Below are 9,627 nucleotides of genomic sequence, written 5' to 3'. Positions count from 1 at the left end.
AGAATACTTGTGCACAGACTTAAGAATGTAGTGTGGGATTTTTGAAAGCACCCAGCACTGGCCTAACTCTGCTCCTGTTGAAGATTAAGTCCCACTCTAAATAAATTAGAAAAACCACTATGAGTGTAAATTTGTTTAAGTGGTTTAAGCAATACATGTAATTAGCTTCTAAACTAATTGGGCCAGGGACAGTCTTCCACCATATGTTTGTACAGAGCCTAGCACACTAGGGCTGAGATTTCATTAGGCACTACTTTAATACAAATAAATAAATGCATATAAAATACATTGTTATTCATTCTGATGAGCCACACTTATAAAAACTGCCTTAGACGCATCTGCTATATGGTTTATCATCCACGTATTTATCATTAGTTTTATTGTTCAAAACTGAAGAAAAAAAAAGACTGTAGAATGGGGGGGGGAGGGAGAGGTGGAAGGGGATGGGCCACACCCCCTTTATGATACTGCAGTACTCATGGGCCAATGGAAGCCCTCCTTGGAGAAGAGGGCTGCGACTGATCAATCTTGAGACCTCTAACAAGCACTCAGAGTTTTATACTGCAGAATGCTAAATGAAACTTTCCACAACCAGCCCATGCAGCAGGGTCTGATCAGTTCAAAAAGCACATTACTCTTTCCAGTTCACTTTCAGAACACCATATGGAATACTCATCCTCGTTTTGGGTGCTGGGAAAGACACCTCTTCATGCAGCCTTTCCCACAATAAGGAGGAATACAGAATGACTGGGGGAAGTACCCACACCTTCCATTGACTTCAAAAAGAATTTTGGGGTCTAGTAGCTCTGAAAAAATCAGTCCCCCCCCCCCCTTCTTTTTCCTCTCATTCCCCTTAGTTTTCCTCTGCCTAATATGGGCACATGAAACATGACTTTGCTTCCAGAGGAGCAGAGAAGATGGTACATAATCAGACAATTATTTAACCCTGAACTCAGCACCCAAATGTGATAGGTAGGGAGGCTCTAGAAACAAACAGATGAGAGTCTGAGAGAGAATATTGCTCAGAAGCATTTCTTCCCCCCCCCCCCGGGGCAACTGAATTTGTTTTGTGATTTACCTCTCTTCCCATCCTGTAACATCCTTTTGGCAACAACAACAACATTAGATAAATATTTAATGTATTTTTATCTGCCTTGTAATGTAAAATAGCTGCTGGAAAGGAGAAGAAGCCAGCACCATGTGCTCACTGGGAAGATCTCCATGGTTCCATGGATAGCCTGCAAACCACAGTTTGGGAACCTCTGCTTTAGAGCACAGGCATCACAAACTACCATCAGAAAACATGAAAAGTAGACAGAGCTGTCCATATGCTGTGAATCAAAGTAAATTGTCCCTCAAGTTCCAGACAAAATGTCCTCTGAAAAGGACATTTTTGATCATAAATACAAATCCAAAACCAAATACTGGTAGGTATATTCTTTGGGAGAAGGGCTTCTGATCTCAGCTGAGTCTCTGTCAATCAGGAGTGACTGTACTGAAATAAGTGTAAAACCTATGTGAGATCAAAATAGAGCCCAAGATCTTCAGTTATGCCATCTAGTGGATAATACTGGGTTATTCTGAATATTTTAACTGTAAGACAAAGAAAGCAATACAAATTGCAGCATTAAAATAATGGCTAATCAAAATGAAATATTAAACCCACAATCTTCTTTGGGATCTGTAGTTTCTGCATCGGAGTGTTGCTCTTTTAAGACTTCTGAAAGCATGCCCCACATCTCATCCCTCTCAAATTTTGGAAAGCACTTCAGATTCTTAAACCTTGGGTCGAGTTCTGTAGCTATCTTTAGAAATCTCACATTGGTACTTCCTTTATGCTTTGTCAAATCTGCAGAAAGCGTTCTTAAAAACTAACAACATGATGAATCATCTTCCGAGACTACTATAACAAAATATATGGCAGAATGCAGGTAAAACAGCTGGAGACATAATACTCCCCCAAGGAGTTCAGTCACAAATTTAAATTAATGCATTTTTTTTAAACAATCATCAGCATGTCCTCTGGAATGGTGTCCAAAGCATGAAAGGGCTTATGAATGTTTAGCATATCTGGCACTTAGATACCTTGCAATGCTGGCTACAAAAGTCCCATGTGAATGCCTGTTCTCACTTTCTGGTGACACTGTAAATAAGAAGTGGGCAGCATTATCTCCCAAAAATATAAACAAACTCGTTTGCCTGTAGAAGAAATAAAGACTGAGTGGACTTGTAGGCTCTAAAGTTTTGCATTGTTTTGTTTTTTTTAAAAACTAGTGTGACAGAGCTCTGTCCTTGCCTCTGTGGGTCCCAAGTTTCCTGGCGGATTTCATGAGCCTCTAAGGCTCACTGTGACCCTCCACATGACCCTTCTTTTTCTAGGGACAAGGGTCACAGTCTACTGAGCCATTTTCCTCATAAGCCAGTGAGGGAGGTGAGGAGAAGTTATCCTTCCTTGCACAGTCTGTTGTCTCCCAGTCTCATTGATTAATCAGGGGGGCAAAGGTGGGGGGGAAGCCTGGGCCCACCCTCTACTCTGGGCTCCAGCCCAGGGACCCTAATAGTATCAGCTATGGTAGCTGACCTTTTAGAAACATGACATGTACAATTCCCTGGGCTAACTTCCCCCACAGCAGCCCTCACTTCCTTAAGCTCCACTTCACCCTTACCTCAGGGCCTCCTTCCTTGTGCCTGATATGGTGTGTACTACTCAGCCTCTCCAACAGCACAACTTCCTCCCACAGCTCCTGACTGACTGAGAGGCTTTTAATTAGTTTCAGCCAGCCCCTGATTGACTTCAGGTGTCCCAATCAACCTAGCATTCTCCCTGCCTTCTGGAAAGTTCTTAATTGGCCCCAGGTGTCTTAATTGACCTGGAGCAGCTTCCATTTCACTTAACCTGGTACCAGGGATTTGTTTAGCCTGGAGCTAGTCTCCCACTTCTTTTCTATAGCCATCTGGCCTGGCCCCATCACAAGTGCAATTGTGTAACAAAAATAAATAAGATACAATAAGTCTACATTTGTAAATTGCACTTTCACAATAAAGAGATTGCACTACAGTACTAGTATGAAGGAATTGAAAAATACTATTTTATTTTTACAGTGTAAATATTTGTAATCAAAAATATAAAATGAGCAGTGTACACTTTCTATGCTGTGTTGCAATTGAAATCAATATATTTGAAAATGCAGAAAAACATCTAAAATATTTAATAAATTTCAGTTGGTATTCTATTGTTTAACAATGCAATTAATTTTTTTGAGTTAATCATATACGAGTTAACTGCAATTAAAATAGTCCTGGTGCATAGGGCTGACAATTAAAGCCCAAACAGCAGCACCAACGTAGTGCCTGCTTAGTGTTACACCTGCAGGTGTGATTTCTCCTGAGCAGGACTGAAGCAAGGCAGGCACAGACCTTGTTCCCAGCCTCACTCCTGCCCTGCTCCAGTCCACTCCACTACATAATTCCTGTGTCTGGCTCTGACCCGGAACTCTAGCTCCCAACTATCTGACCCTTGGCTCTGACCATCAGTGCTGTTCCTGGCCTCTGACTCCACCTTTGATCACTAGCCTTGAGAACCAGCGCTCGGAACATTTGGTCTGGCTGCCCCACCCTGTTCTATAAAACTTCCTAACACCTGTCACTTAATGGTTGTCTTATGCCTTAAAAAAAAAAAAAAAAAAAAAAAAGCACAAAAAGTTTATAAACTTCCATTTTTAAAAAAATCGAATTTAAATGATATTTATTCTTTTTTGAATCTTACAGATGATATCTTGTGGCAGTAAGTTCCACACTCGGTTATATTTATGTAAAAAAAAAAAATCTGCCTTTCATTTTTTGAAAAGTTCCTTTGCTCTTATGAGAAAGGATAAACAGAAATGCATGATATATATTGTTCATTATTTTGTATATGTGTCTCTTCCCTAAACTTCAATGCTTAGCTAGACAGTCTGATGTAGCTATCATTCACCATTTGGTCCGTTCCTGTACAACAGTAAAGGCTTCACAGCCTCAGAGTCCAATGTCAGAACAGACTTGATGAACCCATGTAATAGGGACTCTGCCTCTGGGCCGTCTCCACCCCTTGGTTGGTGGAATTTTATCCCGGATGTTACAAGCCACCAGGAGAATGGCATTTGCTGGAACATCTTGTGGCACCCTTGTGACAGGTCTGAAAAATGTAAGGTGCTACCTGCAGACAGAGGCCCCAGTATTCTGTAGCCCCAAGTGACCATAAACATCTGCATTACAGATGAAATCATTCCACTTTATGCCCAATATACAATGGAGACATTGTGTGGAAAGCCTCCAGATTTGTCCAGTCTGAGTGGTGTAGTGTCCATTTTTCACATCTGTACAACAGTATGAGAAGGATACAGCTCAAATAAATCCTGAATTTGGTTGTCATACTAAGATGTTGATTCCATATCAGTTGTAAAACAGCCCATGGCAGATGCTGCGATACCAAATCTGATGGAGAAACTCCATGTGAAAATTGGAGGAACAGGGAAATATAGAACCCAGATAGCAAAAGCTGGAAACTGATTAGATGGATTCATTGTTCAAAGAGATTGGAGTCACAGATGGACCTGGTCCTAGACTTTGCAGTTTTTTCTCAGACCATGAAACATGGAGGCCAATCTTAGCTGACTCCTCCTCCATATGCTGGAGTGCCTCACAAAACCTGTCAGGGTTCTGTAGTAAGAGAACAATGTCATAAGCGTAGTCAAGGTCGGTGAGCAAGAGATCACCGTTCTCAATGCCTATGGACCTGAGAATACTTTTTATGAAATCCATTGCCCAACAAAAGGAGTGCAGGGGCTAGAACGCAATCCTGCCTAGCACCAGATACTGATTTAAAAAAGGCGCTGACATCTGGCTCCCCAGACAAACACGGGCAGTAGTTCCATTATGCAGCTCTCCAGCAGAGTGGTAGGGATGTCTATGCTCTTTAAGGACTTCCATAACGTGATATGGTCTATAGAATCAAATGCAGCCTTAAGTTCGACATACATCGCAAGTTCAGGAAGCCCCAGCATGTAGTGTCTCTCTGTCAACAAGCGAAGGGCCAAAACGGCATCTAATGTGGATCTGTTCCTCAAAGCCTGATTGCTGGGGATGATGCTGCCAATGTAGCAAAGGCTCCAGGCGTGCCAGAAAAACCATGCACAAACACCTTCCCTGGAATGGAGAGCAAGGCGATCGGCCTGTAGCTCTTACATTCACTGTGCGGTCCCTTGCCAGTATAGCGTGACATCACAATACTGTCCTTCCCTACAGGCATTTGGCAGGGTTCCAGTTCTCCACACCAGATTAAAGCTGGCCAGAAGTGATTCTGCTACAGGATCAATAGCACATTTTAGCACCTCTGAGGGGATGTGATCAGCAGCGGCTGCACACTCATATTTCAGTTTAAATATGGCACACTTCACTTCATCCAATGTTGGTGCATCAGTACAAATGTCTGGATCTGGATCTGCCGTGGCTGCCAGATCATCCAGCTCTGAACAAGCGGCAGCTGAAGGATGGTTCAGGACACTGTAATAATGTTCTAACCAGTGAGAGAATCTCATCATCATCCGATTTACATGGATGGCTTTGGCTGTTGTTCAGGATGCTGTTTGTAGTTGACTACCTTTTGACCACTGAGGTTGTGAATGGCGTGGAATGCTGGCTTCAAGTTGCCCCTGGCTAAGTCAAATTCGACATCATCCGACACTTGGTTATAACGTGACTCACGATCATGGAATGCCAGGGTATTAAAATTCTCTTCAGCTGATTAGGACTATGCTTATCACCACGCTGATAGACTGCAGCTTTCAATTTAATTATCTGGAAGGCCTCCTCTGATAGCCATGGTCGGCAAGCTGGATGCCTACAGGCAATCATCTGCTCAGCAGACTGGATGAGGGTAGAAGTGAACAGGGACCGGGGACCTCCACATCATCTGGCAGACTAGTTAGAACTGAGAATCTGTTGCTGACGTCAGTACAAAACCTGTTGGCTAAACCTGTAACACAGAGCGTGTCGATGTCAAACTTCTTCAATGAGCAGGTAAGCCCACTGCGATGATGGAGCATCAACATCATATGGGCGACCACTAGATGGTGATCTGTGTTTGTCACGCATTCCACACCACAATATACTTGACACACAATAAGCATCTCTTCACCTCCTGCAATGACGTGGTCCAACTCTTTCCAAGTGATGCCATCATGAGAGATCCATGACATCTGGTATATGCATCACTGCTTGAACCATGACCCAAGAATGGAAAGATTCTGGGGGGCACAGAATGTAGGCAAGTGGTGAGAGTTATCACACGGCGTGCCTGAACTATAATGACCTATTCAAATCCAGTTCACAGGGAGCCAGTAACTACATTTAGGTCACCCAGGATCACGAGATTATCATATGGAGGGACTGTACATACCAGACATTCCAATTAATCACAGAAATGATCTTTAACTGAATCAGATTCCTCTTTTGGTGCATAGACTAGTATGAAAGTGACGTTACTGTGCTGATGTTTAAGATATGCAGTAAGTAAATGAGACATGGGTGTCCAAGTTGTCAGGGAGGACTTGGCCTCATCTCGCAGTCGGAGTGCTACCCCATATAAATGATTGGGGCTGCCAGAATACAGAAGAAATCTTCCACCTCATGACATCTGTAATGTATCAGCCTTGCTTGTTAGTCCTGCGACTGATATACCAAGATGGTCCATTTTGCGTTAGACAGCGACCTGATGACCATGCCTGTGAAGAGTTCCAACATTCCAAGTTGCAATTTTGGTGGACTGCCAGAGATCCCAGATACAATTGGATGCACTGTCACAATGTACTGCAGACGAGCCTGCTGACATCAGAGGATGCATGTCCCCAGGAGGGCTTTGACACAAACCAGTCATATTTGCAGTGAGGGGAGATGGCACCGACAAGGCAGCTACAGCTGAAAATGCGGCAGGGGCTTTAACCCTCATGTTGAGTACTAGATTATTCATGGTCAACAAACAAGAGCGAACGATTATCCAGGGAAATACTCGTCCCACTGGGATGAGACTGAGGCGCAGTAACACGACCCTTTTCCTGGTCTACCAGTACTGGTCTCACACTGTACAATCTGAGCCGTTGAGTCTCTCAGCGACTTCCTTCACCTCAGGTAGCTAGGTGCCCTGCATCTTCGCAGCCTGTGTTAGCCATCATTTTCAGGGTTCATGTTAGATCTGTCCACCTTTGCATAATACCCAAGGTGATATTTTGGACAAGCTATCATCACTGATGGCATAGTTCCAACAAGCAACCCTCAACTTCAGATGTTGCACCCCCTCCACCACCATGAGGTACAGGTCGGACTTGGGGGGCGGGTCTTCTCTAAACTACAGTCTCAAACTCATCAGCCTTTTAGTATCTTGTGACACAATTAAGGTGGGACCCATCCTGTGCAGGCCTTCCTCAGGGAATAGGGGCAGGTGCCTGAGCCTTACATGCCTATTTCCCCCAACTCAAGTCTGCACATCCAGTTTTAGCTGTGGGGTAGAGTGACCCAATGGTCAGAGTCTATGCAAACACCCCGCTTATTCAGGGTAGTACAGCTTAGCAGCTGGAGTCCATGAAACATCCCTACTATCAGGGCAGTGTGGTCCAACAGCCAGAGTTCTTGGGGGCCGCTGGCAGGAGGGCTGATGGCCCAGATAGGGGGGCCCAGGCCCACCCAACTCCACCAGGCTCCAAACCAGGATCCTAGTATCAGTGGAACAACCAGGTAATTACTCAGCAGGAGTCCCACCAAAACACACCGAGCTTATCTTGGTGGGAGATACCACTGCCCCAGGCCAGTTCCTACCACAGTCTCAGGTGTTGTAATCCAGGAGGCTTTGGGATCTCTTAGTTCCCCAGCACCGGCCGCTCCCTGGGGCTCCATAGGCTGCTGGAGTCTGAGGCACGGGTCCCCATCTCCACTCCCCTCTGGCACAGGCTAGAGGCCACCTTAGCAGGCACTCTAAGCACACAACCTTCCCCACAAGCATCTCCTCCTGACTGAGCTGGGATGCTCTCTTTTATACTGGTACAGCTGGAGCATGCCCAGTAGGGAGAAGGGGGCGTGGTTTCCTCAGCCCACAATGTGGCGTTAGCTCCTTCCCATTCAGTGCAGGGGCAAGTGTGCCCCTTCACATACCTCTAATAATATATCTCGTCTCCAATCCCCCTGTACTTTTGCTATATCCTTTTGGAGATGAGGTGACAGAACTGAACACAGAACTCTAGGCAAGGGCATCACATTGGTTTATGTAACGGCATTATCACTTTTTCAGTATCATTTTTAATCCTGTTCCTTATGTATTCTAACATTATGCTTGCTTGTTGATTGAGCAAAGGTTTCCATTACATTGTCTACTTGTATACCCTGGTCTTTTTCCTGAGTGAATACAATTAACTTAGAACCCAGTAATGTGCATGATTAGTTCCAGTTATTACTTCCAGTATGCATTATCATGCATTTGTCACCATTGAACTGTGGTCTGTCACAAGCATGAAATCAAGACCCTGCAAATAATCTCATGAATCTCTGCAGCCTCAAACGTTTATCAATTTTCTCTCTCTAACGGGGTGTATTTGGTCAGCATCTGAAAACCATCTGGAACAGTATGCTATGTGCTTCTAGTAGATTGTAAACTATCTGGGGCAAAGGGGGTCTTTTATTTTATATATGTACGGTACCCAGCACAATGGGGCCCAAATTCTGATGCTGCGTGCTGGGATGAAGGCACTGTTCCCTTCACCCTACCTGTGAAAACCCTTCTATGCACATATCTAGTTAAGCACTGGAATAAATTGCTTAGGGAGATTGTGGAATCTCTATCATGGGAGGTTTTTAAGAACAGGTTAGACAAACACCTGTCAGGGAAATATTTAGCCCTGCCTTGAGTGCAGGGGACTGGACTAGAAGACCTCTCGAGGTCTCTTCCAGTCCTATGATTCTATATCTGTTTCCCACCAAAACTGTTCTTTGCTATCTCCTCTCCAAAAGGAAGTGGCCCAATATTTCAATATGAAAATCTGTTCATGTTAGCTGTATCTTTGTAGTCAAATCCTAAGACCTTTTGTTAATAATCTGAAAGTCAAAGTATGTTCACTGAAACCTTCACCAAGGTTTGCAAAACTTTTAGGAGAACTGAGGATAAGTTTTTCATAAACCTTGATGGAGTTTCATAAAGAACCATTTCCTTCCCCATGTGTATTAGAGAAGTTCTCTAAAAAGTGCGTAGGTTAGGTGTGGGAGGTGTTAAACACTGTGGTATAAGCCAAGTTCAGCTCTGAGAATTTCCATGTATTCATTCAAATTCTATACTCTGTGTGAAACTCAGAAGGTGCAAGCACAGGATTAAATAAAACAACAACAAAAAGGCTCCTTGAAACTTTTAACACTTTAGCACAGATTTAAAGAACACACAAGATGAAACCTTTTAGTTTCCCACTGCTCTGCCAATGCATCTTTACCAGCTCTAACATTTCTGGCATTGTATTTTTAAAATAAGCAAGCAAAGATTACAAATTTTGTTGTCATGTATTTTCATGGAAAATATTGCTGTTTATTTTCAAGACTTAAGTGTTGATTGACTTG

Source organism: Dermochelys coriacea, chromosome 3 (genome assembly GCF_009764565.3).
Source record: "Dermochelys coriacea isolate rDerCor1 chromosome 3, rDerCor1.pri.v4, whole genome shotgun sequence".
Taxonomy (NCBI): Eukaryota; Metazoa; Chordata; order Testudines; family Dermochelyidae; genus Dermochelys; species Dermochelys coriacea.
Note: the sequence above shows the minus strand (reverse complement) of the source record.